Here is a 20,464-nt window from a genome sequence, read left to right as displayed (position 1 = left end):
ACCTCAAGTGCAGCACATTTGGGGGAAAAAATAACTGCTTCGGAATGGCTTCAGCACAGTAGTCAGCACGGAGGACCCTCCTATACAGTCTGAGTGTCCTGGGTTTAAAGTCCTCCCAGGCAGCGCAGAGGAGGAGAGGGTTAGGGTGAGGCTGAAGGTGGGGAGATGAATTTGAGGGCTACTGTGTCAGTGTAAGAGACTAGGAGGGGGGCACGGGCTAAGACACTGTTTTTACTCTGCCTGGTCACCTCCACCCTAGTGTAAATGACAAGATCTGCGCCCCCTGCCTCACAGCACTGATGTCTCAGCATCACAACCGCTGCCTCCCCCCACCCCTGCCTACAGTGGATTCTCCTAATTCATTCAGCGGATGTTGGAGTTGTGGTTTCTATGTTCCATGCACTAGTGTAGGTGTGGAAACGTGGCAGTAAACAAAACAAAGACTGTAGTAGGGGTTCATCTTCTTGTGGAGAGGACAGTCACTAAGTAAGCAAACGTGTAAATAAATAGTGCACTAGATTGCAGTTAGCAGTATTGAGAATGAAGACAGCAGGGTGAAGGGTGGAGCGCTCGGTGCCGGTTCACCTGGCGGGGAAAGCACTCGGTGGGATGTCGCAGCTGCAGGGGCCTGGAGGAAGTGGCAGGGAGCAAACCACGAGAGGCTGTGCGAAGAGGTCCCAGGAGAGGCCCGGCAGGGCCCTGCGTCCTGCTCTGAGGCATCGTTCACGCCAGGATGGCATCTGACACTCTGAGGCTGGACAGCATCACCTTGGAAGAGACCGTATGGAGAAAAGTGCTCTGAAACCTGAGGCTCTGTGCCTTCCAAAATGCATGGATTGCAGGAGAAATCAGCTGGAACCAACAGAAGAACCAACAAGTATTACTGGTGAGGAAGGAGACAAGAGAAGGGAGTGATCTGAAAGGCAGAGGAAGCCGTGTGCCCAGAGAGGGAGGAGATGGTCAGCGCCGTCTCGGTTACTATTGCAGTCCCATCTGGGACCACAGGCTCAAGGCGAAGTGCACCTGCTATGCCCCCTGTCCAGTGGTCAGGGATCCGGGCACAGCTTGTCTCAAATACGGTCGCTTTGGGGTGGGATATTCCACATGTGAAGTTTCGGAGGACATGATTCAGTCCATAGCAGACACACAGCATGAGGAAATTATGTCATCAAAAAGCTTTTAAAGAGTTCTAAATGGCAACAAAATATTATCCTGAATGTACGTAACACATTTTTTAAACCAATGATTCATATTTGGACATGTAATCTGTTTTTGTTTTTAATATAACATTGTCGTACACATTCCTATGCATGGATATCTATTGATATGACTTATTTCCTTAAGCCCTACTTAGTCAAAAGGATGTAAATGATTTAGGCTTTAATACATACTGCTGAATGGCCCTCCCAGAAGGGCTGCAATATATGAAATGTTATTGACCTGGAAAACAGAATGCCTGTGTCATGTCTGCCAACATTAGACTCGGTTAAAATTCCCAAAGATATGCTACAATTACTCCAAACAATTTTCTTGAGAGTCCATTAGTGAAACCCTAAAAAACAAGAGCAGGTCCATAAGATGTGTCATGGTATGGTCTCTGCTCTTGGAGAGTTCAGAAAGGGAGAAAAGAAAGCGCCCTCTCCATTTACAGGACTGAGGGATGAATTTACTTTACAATGGTGCTATTTGAAGAAACGGCTGATTATCTTTCATGTGCCCACTGTGCACATCCCCCAGATACCTGCCAAGATTGCAAAGCACTAGAGCCAAGAGTGAGTCCCTGGAGTTGAAAGGAGATGAGACGGTTTGCAGGAAGATTCACAGTGATTCTTGGTGATGAGTGAACTCAGATAGTTCAGTAATTTCATTCAGTTGGATCCATATTTCCAAATTCAGTGAATGATGTCTGAAGATTTTCACATGTAACAGAAAACCTTGTGGCTTTGTTGCATATCGTAATGAAGCTATAATTTTCGGCGCCAGAGTGAAATGTCACACAATTTGTTATGGCGTTAAGATAATATATTGTTCTGTAAGGTCCCCGTTGAGATGATTGGGATCATCAGCCAATCAATAAGCATCTATGAGGCAAATCTTTGTTCTGTGCGATGCTGGAAATCAGGCAGTGTGAGAACCCCAACCCTGGGAGAGGCACCAGCTAACTCGCTCGGCAGTTGCGGTGGTGGCGAGGAAGAAGGGCATTTGGAGGGGAACAGGATGCTTACGTTGGGGGTTGCTTGTCCCAGGTGTGGCATGGCCACAGTTTCTTCTGAGGGTAAAGAAATGCTACGGGTGACGCACCCCCCATCAGCCAGACTCGCTGTGCTTGTTCATCTTGAGCACGTATGTGCGTGCGTGTGTGTGTGTGTGTGTGTGGATTTCTACCTCCTAAGCCAGAGCAGAATAGAGTTTTATTTTATTTGTATTAAAATTCCACAAGACCACTTATGACATCTTTTAATAAGGGTCACTTGCCAACACATTTTTTAAAATTTTGCTGGTGTAAAAAAATCTTGCTTGTTTTTGTCCTCGTTAAAAGCTATTTTCTTTCAGTGCTCTCTGATGGTTTAATTCCCTTTTTACGCCTTCCATACTTTCCGTTGGGAATAAAGCTGTGATGTTGGTAGTCTGGTTCTTCCCTGTGGCTAATTTAATATTTCTTTTTGTTTATACTATTATAAAGTTTCACTGTGATATTTTAGGTGTGGTTGTCTTCTTAATTATCTCTATTATTTTAATTTTCCTGAATCTGAAGGGTTACTTATTTCAGCAGTTTGGAAAATGATTAACCATTATGTCTTTAAATAGTGTCTCTCCACTGTTACAGTTTTGAGATATGATGACCTTGAAACTGACTTAATCTTCCTCATTGTTCTAGAAAATTTCATTATTATCCTTTCAGAGATGGCTTCTGGCCAGGCTGTCTATTCTCACCTTTCAGAACTCAGAGTAGATGCATGTTAGTGCCTAACCTCTCATAACTTCCACATCTGGGTTATTTTTATTCCACTTGCAGAGTATTTGCTTGAGATCTGCCTAATTCACTGATTTCACTGGTTTTACTGTTTAACTCTTCATTAATCCTTGATTTATTATGTATGCCATTTTTATAAGATCTTCTTATTCTTTTTCAAACCTATCTGATAAATTTTGATAGAGTTTATTCTTACAGCTTCTTTTTCTAATTCACCTTTCAATTTTTTAAACATATTCTACCTAGTAATTTTGTGTTTCATAGTTGCCAATGATAATTTCGGTGGTTTACAGTTCTGATTCTGTAGGTGTTCCAATGTTATTAGTATCTGCAGATTGCTTTGTTTATGCTAATACTTCTTCACAAATGATGTCCTTTACCATTTGTTTATGCTTTTGACTGTGTTCTCATTTTCCATTTATCTTTGTCTCTGGAATTCTTGGTGTCCGGTTTGGTCGTAATTAGAGCTGTTTACTAATATTCTGTCTCTCTCACTTAGCATAATGTCCTCAGGGTTCATCCATATTGTCACAAATGGCAGAATTTCCTTATTTTTTATGGTTGAATAATATTTCATTATATGTATATACAATGTTTTCTTTATCCATTTATCTGTCAACAGACTTAGGTTTTTTCCCTGGCTTAGCTGTTGTAAATAATGCTGCAGTGAACATGGCAGTGCAGGTATCTCTTTGAGATAATGATTTTATTTCCTTTAGATATACATTCAGAAGTGGGATTGCTGGATCAAATGGTAGTTCTATTTTTAATTTTTGGATGAAAGTTCATACTGTTTTCCATCGTTACTGTTCCAATTTACATTCAACAGTGTGCAAGGGTGAGCACATATTTGTGTGACTGTTGGCCATTTGTATGTCTTCTTTGGAAATATAGCTAGACAGGGCCTTGGGCTATTTTAAAATCAGATCATACGATTTTTTTTTATTGAGTTGTATGAGTTCCTTATATATTTTGGATGTTAACCCATTATCAGATAGAAGGTTTGCAGATATTTTCTTTCATTCTATAGGTTGCCATTTCATTTTTAAAATTATTTCTTTCACTGTGCATAAGCTTTTTAGTTTGATGTAGCCCGGCTTGTTCACTTGTTTATTTTTGCTTTTGTTACCTGTGCTCTTGGTGTCAAAAAATCCAAAAATCATTGCCATGACCAAGTTCAAGGAGCTTTTTCTCCTGTATTTTCTTGTAGGAATTTTACCGTTTTAGGTCTTATGCTTTTCCAAATTTGTAAAACATTATTAGCTCCTCTAAGAATGTTTTCTTGGGATCCTACTAAAAGGAGAATACTTTCACCTGCCCCTGGATTCCCAGAGCACTTTGGACTTCCATGTCATTTATTACTTTCTGATGTGCAGCATATATAAGATTCTTCTCTTCTACTAAACTATAAGCTCATTTCTGTCTGATTCACTTTAGCGATATTTGTCAAAGTGGTGTCCACAGGACGTTGTGTGTGTGTTGGGGTTGGGGGGAGTGAGACCCTCTTAGCAAGTCTGAGAGGTCAAAACTATATTCATGATAACACTAAGTTTTTATTTCCCTGTTGGACTGTGTTTACATTTGCACCAGGTGCAAAAGCAATGGCGGGTAAAACTGCTAGTGCCTTAGCATGAACCAAGGCAGTGGCACCAAACCATAGAGTAGTCACAATATTTTTCACTTCCACACACTCAGAGGTTAAAAAAGAACTACAGTCACAGTGTCAGCCAGGCTGTGTTATCCTCCTGAGTTTGGGGTCTTTCTCCAAGTGCATTTGAGTCATTGGCAGAATCCATTTCCCTGTGTGTAGGACCCGTTTCCCCATTCCCTGTGTGTGTGTCAGCCACTGGTTGCTCTGAGCTTATAGGGGGTGTGGGCATCTCCCAGCCAGGCAGCTCCCTTCTGCAAAGCCGGAAGAAGAGTGTGAATCTCTGTCCCTTTGTGAGAGTTCCTACCTGACCAAGACTGGCCACCTAGGATAATCCTTCTCAAATTGCTTAACTCAAAATTAACTGACTTGGGATATTACAGCTGCAAAATCCCTTCACCTCTGTCATCTAATGGAATCTCATCCCATGAGTAAAATATCAATACATCAAGGCCACGAGCTCAGCCCACAGTCACAGGGAGGGCGTCATCCAGAGTGTACACCAGGGCAGGAACTAGGAGCCATTCCAGAATTATTCCCGCCGCAGCCCGTGAGCTTATACTCTAGTTTAGGGTTCCCGACTTGGCCAAGGTGCAGCTTTCTCCGGGAAGTTTACTAGATAGCCATATTTATAGGTTTCTGTTTAAATCTGGATCAGATTCAGAATCTGAATATATCTAGTGAATCAGAAGTGTCTTTGTTGAACTATACCAGCAACTCCTGTGCAGCCAGCCGCATGTCCCTCCCTGGATCTTCCCCTGAGAATCACTGCTCTATTAAGTACGACATCTCACCTGGCTATCACGTTACTAAAGTATTATTTTCCAAACTGCAATTGGGTTCATGAGAGGACAGATAACATAAATGGGATCATTAAAAATTAAGAGGCCGAAGCAGCAACATCATTCTAGCCTTGAGAATTAGCAATCTGTTGCTGAGGCCTTGATTCATAGAGGCCAGCCCCTCTCCTGCATTATAAAACTGAGCTAATAGCTATGTCTCATTAAAAATAATAATCACCTCTTGGCATCAGATCAATAGGCTTTTCCTCACAAGGAATGCTCTTAAATATTATCAATGATTTAAACTTGGAATCTAATTCTAAAGGCTGCAACATTGGCAGTTTAGATCTAAATGCCAACTACTGGCAGACACAATTTTGGGCAGATTACCAAATATACTTTTGTATTTCTTTTAAAGCCAATTTCCCTAAAATCTGTTCTACAGAAATTAATCTTATGACATTAGCTATTTGGGATATAGTTACTACCTTATTGCTTCTTTTTTGGTTTTTGGATTATTTTCATTGACATATAATTGACTTACAATATTATATTAGTTTCAGGTGTACAACATAGTGATTCAATATTTTTATACATTACAAATTGGCCACCACCATAAGTCTAGTTGCCATCTGTCACCATACAAAGCCATTACAGTATTACTGACTATATTCCACACACGCTACATTCATCAATGTGACTCATTTGGTTTGTAACTGGAAGTTTGTACCTCTTAATCTCCCTCACCTATTTCACTCATCCCCTAGCCTCTCTCTTCTGGCAATCACCTGTTTGTTCTTTGTATCCGTAACTCTGTTTCTGTTTTGTTATGTTTGTTCATTTGTTTTGTTTTGTTTTTTTAGATTCCACATATAAATGATATACATCATTTGTCTTTCTCTGTCTGACTAATTTCAATCAGCATAATACTGTCTAGGTGCATCCATGTTGTAACTGCAAATGACAAGATTCCAGGCTTTTCTGTGGCTGAGTAGTATTCCATTGTATATCTCTACCACAGCTTCTGTATCCATTCATCCATTGATGGGCACTTACCTTGCTTTCATATATTGGCCATTATTAATAATGCTTCAGTGAACCTAGGAGTGAGTATATCTTTTCTAATTAGTGTTTTTGTTTTCTTTGGAAAAATACCCAGAAGTCAATTTGCTGGATCTTTTGATACCTAGATTGAATATTTTTAATTTTTTGAGGACCCTCCATACTGTTTTCTATAGAGGCTGCACCAATTTACATTCCAACCAGTAGTGTACTAGCGTTCCTTTTTTTCCACATCCTCACCAACACTTGTCATTTGTTGTCTTTTTGATTTGTTATTTCTTGTTTCTTTGATTTTTGTTATTTGTTGTCTATTTGTTAGTCATTCTGACAGGTGTGAGGTGATATCTCATTGAGGTTTTTTTTTTTTTTTAATTTAACATCTTTATTGAAGTATAATTGCTTTACAATGGTGTGTTAGTTTCTGCTTTATAACAAAGTGAATCAGTTATACATATACATATGTTCCCATATCTCTTCCCTCTTGCATCTCCATCCCTCCCACCCTCCCTATCCCACCCCTCTAGGTGGTCACAAAACACAGAGCTGATCTCCCTGTGCTATGCGGCTGCTTCCCACTAGCTATCTGTTTTATGTTTGGTAGTGTATATATGTCCATGACACCTCTCATTGAGGTTTTGATTTGCATTCCATGGTGATCAGTGTTGCTGAGCACCTTTTCATGTGCCTGTTGACCATCTGTATGTCTTTGGGAAAATGTCTATTCAGATTCTTTGCCCATTTTTTACACTGGTTGCTTTTTTTCCCATATTAAGTTATATGAGTTCTTTGTATATTTTGGATGTAAACCCATTATTGAATATATCATTTGCAAATATCTTCTCCCATTCAGTAGGCAGCCTTTTTCTTTTGTTGTTAGTTTCTTTCATTGTGCTAAAGCTTTTTAGTCTGATATGGTCTGTTTTGTTTATTTTTGCGTTTGTTTCCGTTGCCTGAGGACACATATCCAAAAAATATTACCAAGACTAATGTCAGAGTAATGTTTGACTAATGTCAAGACTAATGTTTATAACTAATGTTATGAACATAATGCTCATGTTTTCTTCTAGAAATTTTTTGGTTTCAGGTCTTACATTTAAGTCTTTAATCCGTTTTGAGTTTACTTGTATATATGGAGTGGGAAAGTAGTCCAGTTTGATGCTTTCGCGTGTAGCTGTCTGGTTTTCCCTATACCATTTATTGAAGAGGCTGTCTTTCCCCATTGCATATTTTTGCCTCCTTTGTTGTATTCTTATTTCTCCTCTTGATGATTCACAAGGCTTTGAGAGAAACTGACAATAAAATGTCATAAAATTATATGTGATGTAAGTGTGAATGGGATGCATGTGTTCCTTATGGATAAAGTGAGTAAATTTCAGTGTATAGATTTCACTCTTTCTCTTTTGAATGCTCACAGGCCTTTATTTTTGCTTTCTGCATCTAGACTACCCTCCAGAATGTTGAGATTGCCAGAGAAGTGACCTCCACAAAAGGAAAATATTACTCTACTGAAATTCAAGTAAGACCGTTACTTTTCAATAAGTCATTGTGAGTAAAGTTATTGCTCTGCCAGAGAATGTTATTTATTACCTACTTAAAATTTCCCAACATCAGGTATTGTATGTGTTCACTTCACATTATGCAAAGCCCATTCTACAGGATTTCAAAGTATCGTACCCTGCAAACCCCGACTGCAGCCCAGGACAGGTCAGATGTTATAAATGACGAGAGGGGCAAAGGCAGTTGTAAAGGGGGTGATGGAACTTCATTTAGGGTGGCTAATCCTAGCCTCGACACACCTTCTGCAGTCACAGGAGAGGATAAATGAGGAGGACAAATGCTACACTTGGTCTATAACACACACTCTACCCGCATCGCCTGCTCTCACACGGAGTACTTACAAAGCACATGTCTCAGCATACACTGTTGATGGATTTCTTATAGTCTATGCCCTGACCTGTAGAATTTCACTTGTGCCTCCCACTTGTTTGTCCACATTTAGAGCTAGACTGGCTTCCCATTTGAATGGAAAATAGCCCCCTGAGCAAGAGCACGCTGGACAGCCATTGTGTGAGCTGCGCTCCCAGCTGGGTGCCTTGCCCCTGAATGGTGCTTGCTGCCCTGCCCACCAGGCTCAGGAGGTCTCAGACTTCCTGGGCATTTTCCTTCTAATTGCCGAAACAAGGTTACTATAATACAAATACGTAATATCTGAACTGGTAAGTTTGAAGCTATTGCTGCTTTTCTGTGCTGTGAAGATGTTTGAGACCTTTGACCTTGTACTTGGATTCATCTGTCCCTGCTCTGCCCCCTCTTTGTGTTAAATGTCACATCTGCTCACAGGAAGTAACTTCCGTTGGCCCATTTGCCTCCAGACTTGTTATTCAAATTCCCAGTCCTTTCAGGCATATTTGTGAGGTTAGAGCCACTGGCTTCACTAGTAAAACATCTCTGCTTCTAGTTGTGCTGACTGTACTGTCTATCATGGAAAAAATGACACAGTTGTCAAATGCGAAACGCTTAGTCTTGAGTCCAAGACTGACTGCATATTCGAGCAACTCTCTTCACGCTTTCTAACTCTGATCTGCGCTCCAGCAGCCTTGCTTACGTGGGGACCTGATGACTGCAGCCGGTGGCAGGTGAGGCCGCAGCCCTGGTGTCTGGGGACCCTGACCTCTGGCGTGGAAACGAGGACGCTGGCTTCCTTTACGGTGTTTGCTTATGTTTATCTCCATGAGAGTTTGAAGGAAAAGACTCTCGTTTCTCTTTGCGACTCCAGGATCTACTATCATGCCAACATGTACAGCGTCCCAATAAATATTTCAGAAAAATGAATACGTTGATGACAGTGTTTCTGGAGTTGCATTCTGTGTATTTCAAAGACATCCTCCCATAGATAAAAGTCTGCTACATTAGGGTCAATTCCTCTGATTACTCTCCTTTCCAGCTCCCAGTCAGTATGGGTGGATTTCTGGAAGCTCCTGGCATTGCTTTCCTTCATGGACAGATTTTAATCTAGGCTGCTTTAGTCTTGATAATCCCATCTCTCCCTTATCTGGAAAATTCAGTCAAGAGAATGTTGGATAATTCTGGCCGCTGAAGACCTATTGGCAGCCTCTCAGGGCTTAAAACACAGTATGTTTATGCATCTGTGTCTGGCTGTGAAGAAGATTCACAGGAAAGTCTTAAGGTCACCGTGAGATACCTTTGGTGATAAAGGAAACAACGAAAAGTTCTAAAGTAAAGTCTCATACATGTTATCACTTTAAATGCTGCGTGCGGTATCGTAGCTGCAGGACAGAACTGGAGGAGCCCTGGAATGCGGTAGCCAAACTGATGAGGCTGTGAAGCCCTCCTGCGAGTGTGGACCGAGTTCTCCTACTTCCCACCTCCACTCGGCCCTCCTACTTTCTGCGCGGCAGCTGCCTTCCTTGCTTGCAGGCTGGAGTAGTCCTGGGGATGGCCACCCGTGCCCAGGTGATAAAGCCTCTGCTGCAGTCCGTGCCTTGTCTCCTAACGTCCCTGAGGGCTCCCCTCCGCTGCGTACAAGGGCCCATCGGTAGCACGGCCTCTGCCGTTCCCGCAGAGCAGGAGTCATCGAAGTCCAGCTGGTCCAGCCTCGTTGGTTTCCTGAGCTGACTCCGAGATGCTGGCCCCAAGCCGAAGTGCAGGGGTCCAAGCTCACTGGGCAAACACTGACCTTGAAGCAGGGGCGGGGCTGGCTTCATGGGAGGGAGAACCACTGTGCCCTCACAGGCACCAGCAGCGCGGCCGCCACTGGTTTAATCTGCATTACAGCTCCTGCTGTGCTGCCAAGTTCCACAGGATTTGACAAATGCACCATGTCAGGAAGTCACCCCTGTAGTATCAGAGAGAGGAGTTTCACCACCTGAAAATACTCCCTGCTTCACCTACTCAGCTCTCCTCTCCTCCTTCTAAACTTCTGGAAACCACTGATTCTTAATCATTTCTACAGTTTTCCCTTTTCCCAAATGTCCAGTGTTTAAGCCTTTTCACCTGGCTTCTTTCACTGAACGATATGTATTTAAGATTTATCATGTCATTTTGTGGCTTGATAGGTGATTTTTTTAAGCTGAGTCATATGCCACTCTATAGATGTACGTTTCTTCCTTCGTCTGTTTGTTTATTCACTCACCTAAGAAGGAAATTATGAAGAAAGCTATTATACACATCCAGGTGCAGGGTTAATACACTTTTGAACCATTTGGTTGAATACCTGCTAGTGTGACAGCTGCATCCGTGGTAAGAATGTAGACGGTTTTGTAAGAAGCTGTAGAGCTGTCGTCCAGTCCTGCCAGCAGCGAGGGGAGTGCCCGATGCTCTGTATCCTCGCCAGCAACCGGCGGCGTCAGCTGCGGCATTTTATCTTCGTTTTTCGTATTAAACTTTTAGAGTGTCCGTGTAAATTAGGAACCCAAACATTGACAAGACACTTTAAAATACAGTCTCGGAGTAAGTAGACATGTTTTCTTCCAAAATAAAAGTTTATTAACACCCTCCCAGGCAAATACACATTATGAGCAATACTTGGTAGGGGACACTGACATTAAAGAGTTAAAAACAGAAAATTTAAGTAGTTATAATTTATGCAGGTTCTATGAGGGAAAGTCTAAGAAGCCATGGGAGAAACTGAGTGAGATTTCTTGTTTCTTCTCCGTTTCCGCCTGCCCCCTCCTTCCTCTCTCTCTTTCCACACACACACACACACACACACACACACACACACACGCTGAGAACCTTAAGGAAATTTTAGGTGGTTGCCTAACATGTAAGTTTTGGAGCTGATGAATTGGAAAATGCGGTTTAAAACCAGACAAGCGCAGGCACAAGTGAACAGACACAGTGTGGAGCCTCTTCCAACCATAGCGTATACTTGGTCAGTGTTTATTCCACGTCGTCCGCCACTTCTCTGCAAAGTGCAGCCATGCCACTGGGCATGTCTTACTTCTTGGAATTCCAGTTGTTCATAAAGTCTATAGCCACCACTCTTTCTCTCATTTCACCCATTTTCTGGTGATTATTTTTATTGCTGCTATCTGGATCTAGTTTTGTTTCATCCTTAAATCTCATCTTTCCTCAATGCTGTGAACTCTGTGTGGTACTAATTATTCAAGGGAATCCTCTTCCCTCTGTTAAAAGCATTCTTACCATGTTAAGACCCAAACACAAATCCCACCATCTTGCACAAAGTTTTCAGGTGTCCTAATCCTAATTAAGTACATTTTTCTGTACACTTACATGATAACATTTTAGATTACGTTTGTCCGTTTTCCCTACCAGAGTGTGAAATCTTAGAGAGAAAGGCTGGCATTTGCTTTATTTCTGATAGTCCTTGTTCAGTCCTAGCTATGTGATGTCTGAGCCCTGGGTCTCCAGGCTAACGCTGCTGGCGGCGACCACCCCGGACCAGGTGTCCAGTGAACTTAACCTGGCTCAGGCCTGTGTCCCTATACCTCCTCCAGTCTCCACACCCGTTTCTTTGCACCTGGCACCCCTCAGATATCGCGTCCGGTTCTTCGAGCCTGATCCATGTGTTTGGTTTTCCTAATGGACTTGAACATAAATGTGACCGCTGGTCCTTTTAGTTGTCTCGATATAATTCTGTCATCCGCCTTTGCACAAACTAAAGCTCCAAGAACCACCACCTGGCTAGCGTTTTCCTGTTCCACCTCCACAGATCGGCAGAGGGCACTCAGCAGGTGCGTAAGGCGCTATTTACGCAGTGTACATTCTCATGATGTGTTTAATTGAATTGAGCTGAACTGGTATTTACAACATCACTGCTTCAACAAGTCACCATCTTGAGTATTTAAAGAAGAAAATAACGCTAGTACAATGGACAATGGTTAATAGCTTTCTTATTCCTTTTTTACACTTTCTTTTTCAATGTGGTTGCTAATATGTGTATAAAAATGTTAAAGGTAAGGAAATGCTGCGAAATTTCATCTGTAAGCACGCCGCTACACACAGCGTCCCTGTCTGTGCCGGGGCGCCAAGCGCTGGCCGATCGGTCCCATCACGCGGCACTGACGGAGCAGCCGGCGTGACCGCCTGGAGCCGGTGCTGAGCCGTGCTGCGTCTGAGTCCATCTCAACACTAGCAGCTTTCTACCCACATTAGGCACGTGTTCATTCCAGAGCCCAAAGACGGCCCAGCAGAAACAGTACGAGCGGCCGGAAACGACAGCCTGTCCTTTACTGTGAAAGGGGCTGTTGACGGTCTCCACCCACCTGCACCCTAGAAACTTGGGAGGAACATACTGAATCCAACACGGATAAGACGGATTTACGGGTGAAATTAATAGAATGGAAATACTTGCTCACTGTTAGCCTATGGCTTTATTGTGTTTTCTAAAATACCCTTAGATGTCATAGATCAATCAGTGTTTCTCAAAATAGAGCACACACTAGAATCACCCGGATGGCTGGTCACAACTCAGGTTTCTGGGCCCCTGGCCCAGAGTTTCTGATCCAGTAAGTGTGAGCTGGAGCCTGAGAATTCGCATTTCTCAGAGTTCCCGGGTGCTGCTGAAGCAGGGAGCACACGTTGAGAACCACTAGAGACTGAGACGGGTGACTTACGTTGCAAAGCAAGGTGTAAGTTGACCGTGCTGCAGTTTGTCCACTGATACCCGTCTGCTTCTCCTGAGTTTGTTCTGTGGGTAAGGGGAGCTGACGGCCGCCCTACTCCAGGCTCCTCGGTGCTCTAAGGCCCTGCCTGAACTCCTGCGTGTGACATTTACACAGCAGGACCAAACGCTCAGTACATTTCAGGAGAGATTCAATTTTAGTATGAATATGGAATATTCTACGCACAAAATATAGTATCTTTACAAAAAAGCATAAAAATAAAAAGAGAAAAGATTTCAAACTGATGTCAGTAGCAGACCTAAGAACTGAGGTTCTTTGAATCTTAATTCTAAATTCTTTCCTGAGTTAAGTTCTAATCTAGGCTAATTCTCCTCTAGAGAACATTGGAGTGAAGATTATTTTGTGAACAATGGGCAGCATTTGGTTACGTTATGAGCATTCTGTATTTTTAAGATTAAATTATCCGTAACAGTTATTTGACAGCTTTCATACATTCGTTCATCAATTCAACAAGCGTGTATTTAGTACCCGCTACATACCATGGATATGGTTAAGATATAAATCCGCCTCTGTGGAGCCCGCAATCCAGTGATTTGTAGCTGGGTCTTTACAGGCGAAGGCCATGCTTTCTGCTTCTGATTCTTCCTAGAACAGTTTTATATTTCACTGCATAAGATGATGTGTGTGGTGCAAACTTCAGCTGTTACCTGTGCTTTACAGTCACCACCTTCCTTGACTGAGGAGGTCAGTCAGAACAAAACTAGGAAAACTCATGTTTCGTGTTCTCTGCTCTTCAAATTACAATTCAGATTGATTTTTATTCAGTGTGTCATAGTAAAAACTAAAGTAAAGGAATATTTTGGATTATCTCCAAAAGATATATTTCTGTGTCACAAACTCAGATGGCTGCTGAAGCAACCAACCTGCTCTACTAAATTAAGGGACAGTTGTTGTGTGCAATGAAAATTCAGTACGTACTGATTTAAGTCACTGTTGACAACTTTGGTAGCATCAGTCAGGTGATGCCTGTTCCCAGTCCGTTGGAAATGCATAGCGCCAGTTGAACTGTTTCTCTTGAGGAAAGGCATCAAAACTTGGCTATACCTAAGTAACACATCATAATTCAAATGGATGTTCTCTTCTGTTTGAAAATCTCAGAAAGGTATGGTCACAGCAGGTTCTCTTCTTATTTTTTCCCTAACATTTGCCAGTGTCTTTATTTTAAAGGTGTATTCTTTCAATAAATCTTCTGCACCCTCTTGCAGATGTGTAAGCAAGTTAGCACATCCTAGCGACACAGATGGCAGAGCCTGCCCATGTCACAGATCAGCAGGCTGGTCCTTTGGGGCAAGAGCTGTTAGCAAGTCAGCATCCCAGGACAAGTGAGGGGCTGCCACCTGTTCACTTCTGCAGTAGAGGAAGCAAGGTGGCCGGAGTGTCTGTAGGAAAAAGGTGGAGTGACGAGGTAATGAGAGTGAATTGGGCTTAGGTAGAATAGTGCAATTACATTACAAACGGCCTTTCGTTGCCCACAAGCCATGCTGGGTTAGAGTACTTTCTAGATAAGCAGTTTGTTATTTTTTTCTTTTACTACTCTTTTTCCAGATTTTACCAGTTCAGAATTTTTCTGTTTTCATCTGTCTTGCCATATGTCATAAATACTCATTCTTTTTTAAAGCTGGAAGGTTTATGGGACTTTTTGTCAAAAACATTAGGCTGTTTTTTTTAATATTAGGCTGTGATTTGCCAAGAAACAAAAGGCTCAGAAAGGTGTCAAACTGCCTGCATTAAATGTAGCTGTTTGGTGATGGTAAGAAGACCAAAATTCTACTCTAAAAATTGTATTTATTCTCATTTTGTTTCATCAGAATCAACATTGTAACTCAAGGGAGAGCAACACTTTACAAATTTTTATTAATTTTGAAACATAAGTTCTTGGCCCTGGTTGTTCCCATGCGCCAGGTGAATGGGCCATTATTCAGTTCATTCCCCAGAGTGCAATTTGAAAGAGTTTGGCAAATCACTTACTTTGCTGTCTTTGGTTAATTAACTGCAAATTGTTTTGAAAACCCCATGCGTTTAACACAGAACTATGAGGGGAACCCATTCTGGAGATGAGACCAGTGACACCAATTACTGTTAAATGTTTGTCCTCAGTACATTCATATACGATGACAGGACAGTAAAGGGTGGGGTCTCCACATCCCGCGGCACCCTCTTACCTCCCAGCGCTTACCAGACCCCGTGGAGTCCGAGACCATGGACACGGCTAAGTGTGGCCGGATTGCTGAGAGCGGGCGGCCCAGGCCGCCCATGGATGTCCTGGCGAAAGTGCCCTGCTGCCTGGCACTCTCTGAGCAGAGCAGAAAATAGCAACGAAAGGTTTTTGTGTCTGATTTGTTGGTTTTTTTTTTTAAGAACAAAACCAGAAGCAGTTTGTTGTCATCAGGTTCTGCTGGCCTGGGAGATGGGGACCTCTGGCTCAGCTCTCCTGCTCTCTGATTGGGAAATGGACTTCTGTTCTTTGGGCCTCAGTTATTACATCTGTACAATAAGGGGCTTAGCCCCAATCCACTGTGATGTTCTAATCACACTTTCCCTAAGGATTAAGGTGGCAAGCCTACAGGCATAGGCATAGGATTATTTTTGAGAATACAAATTTGAAAAATAGAAAGTTAATCATGCCTTTCTCTTACAGTGTGCTCATTTGCTTTATTTATCATATTAACAAAAGAGCTAATTCTGTACGATATCTCAAATACCTATAAACAGGTGAAGTAAGCAATGATTGGCGTATTTGTCCATTAATTTTAAAGCAAAGCTTCATTTTTAACATTTAAAAAAATACTAAAAAGTGATTCTACTTAGAAGACTTTCCTCGTGGCTTAGATTCACCTTTTGTCATTTGAAAGCTTAATTTCTTCTCAGATACAACCAGGATGCTTACATTATTTTAGGCACCTTGTTAAAGCCTTTGAGTACTCCGTCTTCCTATATTAATATAAAGATACAAATTCCTTGGTAGAAACATACATCAGTATAATTTATGTAAAATAGCTATTCTGATTTCAGTGCTGTTTTCAGAAAGGGTAGTTATCCTCTTTATAAAGTACATCACAAAACTCTAAGAGCTGAATCCATAAGATAAGGGTTTAGTGTTGTCCTTGGTAACAAGATATATGAATTATTACAATTTAATGAGTATCTTTTATGGAGGCCCTCTACTAATCGCTTTACACCTGATATTCATTTGATGATTTAAAGATGAACAAGGTGGCACGAATGAAAGGCTAAGAAAAGCTTATATGACATTATTGTGAACAGACCCCAGTCCTGCAAATGAACAAGATTTGCTTTCAAATGAAATTTTATGCATTCTACATTTAATTAAATCTAGAAATGGCTTAAGAGAATTATAAAGCATAACAAAGTATGTTACTTTAGAATAACCACTAGACACTTCATTTCCAGCCACTGCCCTAGTTATGAATGGTTACAAGTATCCACTGTACATCAAGGAGTTAGAAGACATACCTATAGTTTATGTTGAGGTGGAAACATATTTCACTTCATGAGCCAAAATTTGTTAGAATCTCTCAGCAAAGAAAGGGTACCAGTGACCAACTTGTTGTTTTAAATTTTGACAATATATTTAATTAAAGTCTATTTTTAGAGAATCACCTCATTATGTTCTACTTTTACTCTTGCCCTTAAAATGTTTCATTGCATACCTTTTAATGTTAAATTCGTTACATGAATTGAAGTGATGAACCAAAAGCTGTGTTGTGACTATTATTTATGTGATTAAAAAGAAAATGTTATTTGTTTTCAACGGTGAAAAACTTGATGCTTTGACTTTAAAATATTATTTATTTATAAAATGTGCATCAGATTCCAATTTGATAAGTTCTTCAAGATACGAAAGATGGTGTACCAAAGTGGATACATTTTAGTTTAGATTTTAGAAAAAATTGGATTCAGCATACAAAAACAAAGAAATGTAAGTGTATGTGTATCTTTGATTTGAGTTTCTTTATTAATTTATATAATCCTCTTATTAATAGAAAGTTTTGTCTGCTGTCATGGCAGCAAAATTTGTCTATAATTTTATTTTTGGACTTTGTTTTAGTTACCTGTTGCTGTGTATTAAATTAGCACAAACTTAACATCTTACAATAACTTGTATTTATTGTCTCCAAGTGTCTGTGGGTCAGGAATCTGAGCCCAGCGTACTGGGCCCTCTGCAGGGTGTTCTCGAGGTTTCATCCTAGGTGTTGGCCAGGGCTGGTGTCTCATCTAAAGTTCTCAATGCTCTTTCTGATCCTCTTTGTTTAAGTTGTTCACTCTGGACCTCTCTCTTTGAGCCAATTTGACAAGAAGGAATCAATTAATTTAAACCACTTAAAACCACATAAGTAAGAAGGATAAAGAGAATTCATTACAGTGCAGGAGTCTGACATAGGAAGTGTTCTGAGAGACCCTAGAGGCGCCCCCAGGATTACAGAGAGCTGCAGACACAGCAGCTGTTCAAGGAACACAACAGCAAACAGAAAGTGTGAGAAATAACACAGAAATGTGTATTTGCGGGGGGATTTCTTGCGTTGCATAACTTTGAAAATGTTTTCAGCTCTAATAATTTTGGAGTTTAGACCAACAGATTTCGGACTAGTCAGAAGGTAAAGTTATTTTCAGGGTCTTCAGAAAACACACACTGTAAAGCCATCACCTAGCCTTGACATTGCCAACCCTCCTGGTCAAACAAGAGGACCCACTCCTAGAAAGTGAAGACTCTTGCAGGGTTTCTAATCATGACAGTCATCACTTTTGATGGTAATAGTGACAGTTCCCTCTACCAGGATCGTGGCTGCGATCTCCTCAGCATCTTTGTGGGGAGCCTGTCTTATCGCTACTTACTGCAGCTGCTTACCCTCGGAGCCGTTGTGTGTGTGCAGAGTCTGAGATGCTTTTGTCGGCTGAGCGTTTTTGCCTTTGTAAATGCATGCCGCTGTAGTTTTGAATCCAAGCAGTCTCTCTCTTTTCTCACTGTACCGCATTTCAAAGAATAAAAGTAACAAGGGTAACATTGGAAGCTGGAGGATGGAGAAAATTTAGTAGCGATAGCGAGATACGGAGGAACAATAGACTTAGTTATTTGAAAAAATGAAAAAGGATTTAGAGTGATGGATGGTGACAATGCAGTACCCTGGTCTCCTATGGTCTGATGAATAATGTCATGGCCACCCAACACATTCACCAGGGCCGGAAGGTAGGGGAGAGTCACCACAGCACCCTGGTGACCCACGTCCTCCGAGATTTGTCATGCTGCTAGATTAACCTTCGGAATCACACTTGTGCATCCAGAATACATTGAATCTGGATCAGGTATTTTTTAATCATATTCTTGAAAAATCTAAATTCCATAAAAACTTTATTTCAGAACAGGGTCAGATCCCACCTATTTCAGGGAAATGGTCTAATCATTTTTTAAGAGTATTTACAGATATTTAGTAAAATGTTAACTCCCTCATAGTGTGTTAACATTGTTTACGATTTTCTTCAGAATTCTGTTTGCTCATTGATCTTTAGCAGCCCAGAGTGTCATTTAAATGACTGCAAACAAGCATCAAATTGTAAGAATGTTTCTGTGTAATACAAGGTCATGTCTTTGTTCACATCTAGGATGGGACTCGTCCAGCATGAAACCTGTAATACTGCGTGTGTGTGTGTGTGTGTGTGTGTGTGTGTGTGCGCACGCACACGTGTGTGTGTCCATGCCAGTGTACTTAGAATTATTTACAGGAGATTGGAGGACAAGGACCAGATGAGTGTGGTGTGAGCTTACTAGTCACATTAGGGAGTAACTTGACAATGTCAAGGAGGGGTATTCTATTTGCTACGGTTAAGAGATAAACTGAGACATATTAAATATTTTAAGAATTTATATGATCAAAAAACTGATTCCGTTCGGGCAGCACCAAACCTCAAGTGGTTAGGAGCCCTCCACCCACAGGGGCTGGGAAAGAAGCAGCAGAAGTGGAGTGAGGAAATTATGAGATCAGCTGTATAAGCCGTTGCCTTGTTTGGAAAAGCCTCTGGCTGTTTCTTATTGGTTATCCTTAGGTTTTGATTTCTTAACCTTGACGCATTTCAGGCTGCGGTTTTGGTTTGCTTATGTAGGCTGCTAAGGCACTAAAGCCACCTCAGTCTGACAGCTCCCTTGTTTAGTTAACTCAACTTTTCTCATTTTAGGGCTATAGCTTTTCCTGCTCTTAACTCAGTAACTTCAGTGAGAGAGACTGTTGATCATTAATTATTTTGAGCACATTGAGCAGGGCAGACATGAAAAAATGTTTTATATTAAATAAGTGGTTTACTGAAAGAATCTTGAGCATTGGGAAGAGGAAGAAAAAAATCTATAGATTCATACATTACTTATTGTAGAAAATTTTGCCTTCAAATAAAATCTGTCTTAATGTTTTATGAAAAGGTCGTGTTTAGTCATGCTTTTCTTCTATCTTGTATTATATTTTCATTATTATATTATAATATTATTTCTACATCAGGAAGGAGAACAGATATAAAGAAGATAAGAAATAAATAGACTGAGGCAAAGAAATTAAAATAAATGGTATTGTTTTATACAAACTGCAAGTGGGTATGAACTGCTCTAACAATTAACAGTTTAATAGATAGCAGAATGATATAAATCAGAATTTTAAAAATAAATAAAATAAACTCAAAATGGATTAAAGACCTAAATGTAAGGCCAGACATTATCAAACTCTTAGAGGAAAACATAGGCAGAACACTCTATGACATAAATCACAGCAAGATCCTTTTTGACCCACCTCCTAGAGAAATGGAAATAAAAACAAAAATAAACAAATGGAACCTAATGAAACTTAAAAGCTTTTGCACAGCAAAGGAAACCATAAAGAAGACGAAAAGACAACCCTCTGAATGGGAGAAACTATTTGCAAATGAAGCAACTGACAAAGGATTAATCTCCAAAATTTACAAGTAGCTCATGCAGCTCAATATCAAAAAAACAAACAACCCAATCCAAAAATGGGCAGAAGACCTAAATAGACATTTCTCCAAAGAAGATATACAGATTGCCAACAAACACATGAAAGAATGCTCAACATCATCAATCATTAGAGAAATGCAAATCAAAACTACAATGAGATATCATCTCATACCGGTCAGAATGGCCATCATCAAAAAATCTACAGGGCTTCCCTGGTGGCGCAGTGGTTGAGAATCTGCCTGCCAATGCAGGGGACACGGGTTCGAGCCCTGGTCTGGGAAGATCCCACATGCCGCGGAGCGGCTGGGCCCGTGAGCCACAATTACTGAGCCTGCGCGTCTGGAGCCTGTGCCCCGCAAC

The 20,464-nt window shown here is 41.1% G+C and overlaps 1 protein-coding gene across 2 annotated transcripts in view; it reads left to right on the top strand.

The window, feature by feature from the left end:
• The window catches only part of SNTG1 (syntrophin gamma 1), a 471,471-nt gene that overhangs the window by 135,353 nt on the left and 315,654 nt on the right, over positions 1 to 20,464 (top strand). For both annotated transcript variants that reach the window (XM_057532135.1, XM_007168620.2), the window contains exon 2: positions 7,908 to 7,982. The gene's annotated coding sequence lies outside the window, so the exon portion shown is untranslated. The remainder of the gene's footprint in view (positions 1 to 7,907; positions 7,983 to 20,464) is intronic.

The sequence above is a fragment of the Balaenoptera acutorostrata genome, chromosome 17 (assembly GCF_949987535.1).
Source record: "Balaenoptera acutorostrata chromosome 17, mBalAcu1.1, whole genome shotgun sequence".
In the NCBI taxonomy this organism is placed as follows: Eukaryota; Metazoa; Chordata; class Mammalia; order Artiodactyla; family Balaenopteridae; genus Balaenoptera; species Balaenoptera acutorostrata.
Note: the sequence above shows the minus strand (reverse complement) of the source record. Positions and strands in the feature narration are given on the sequence as shown.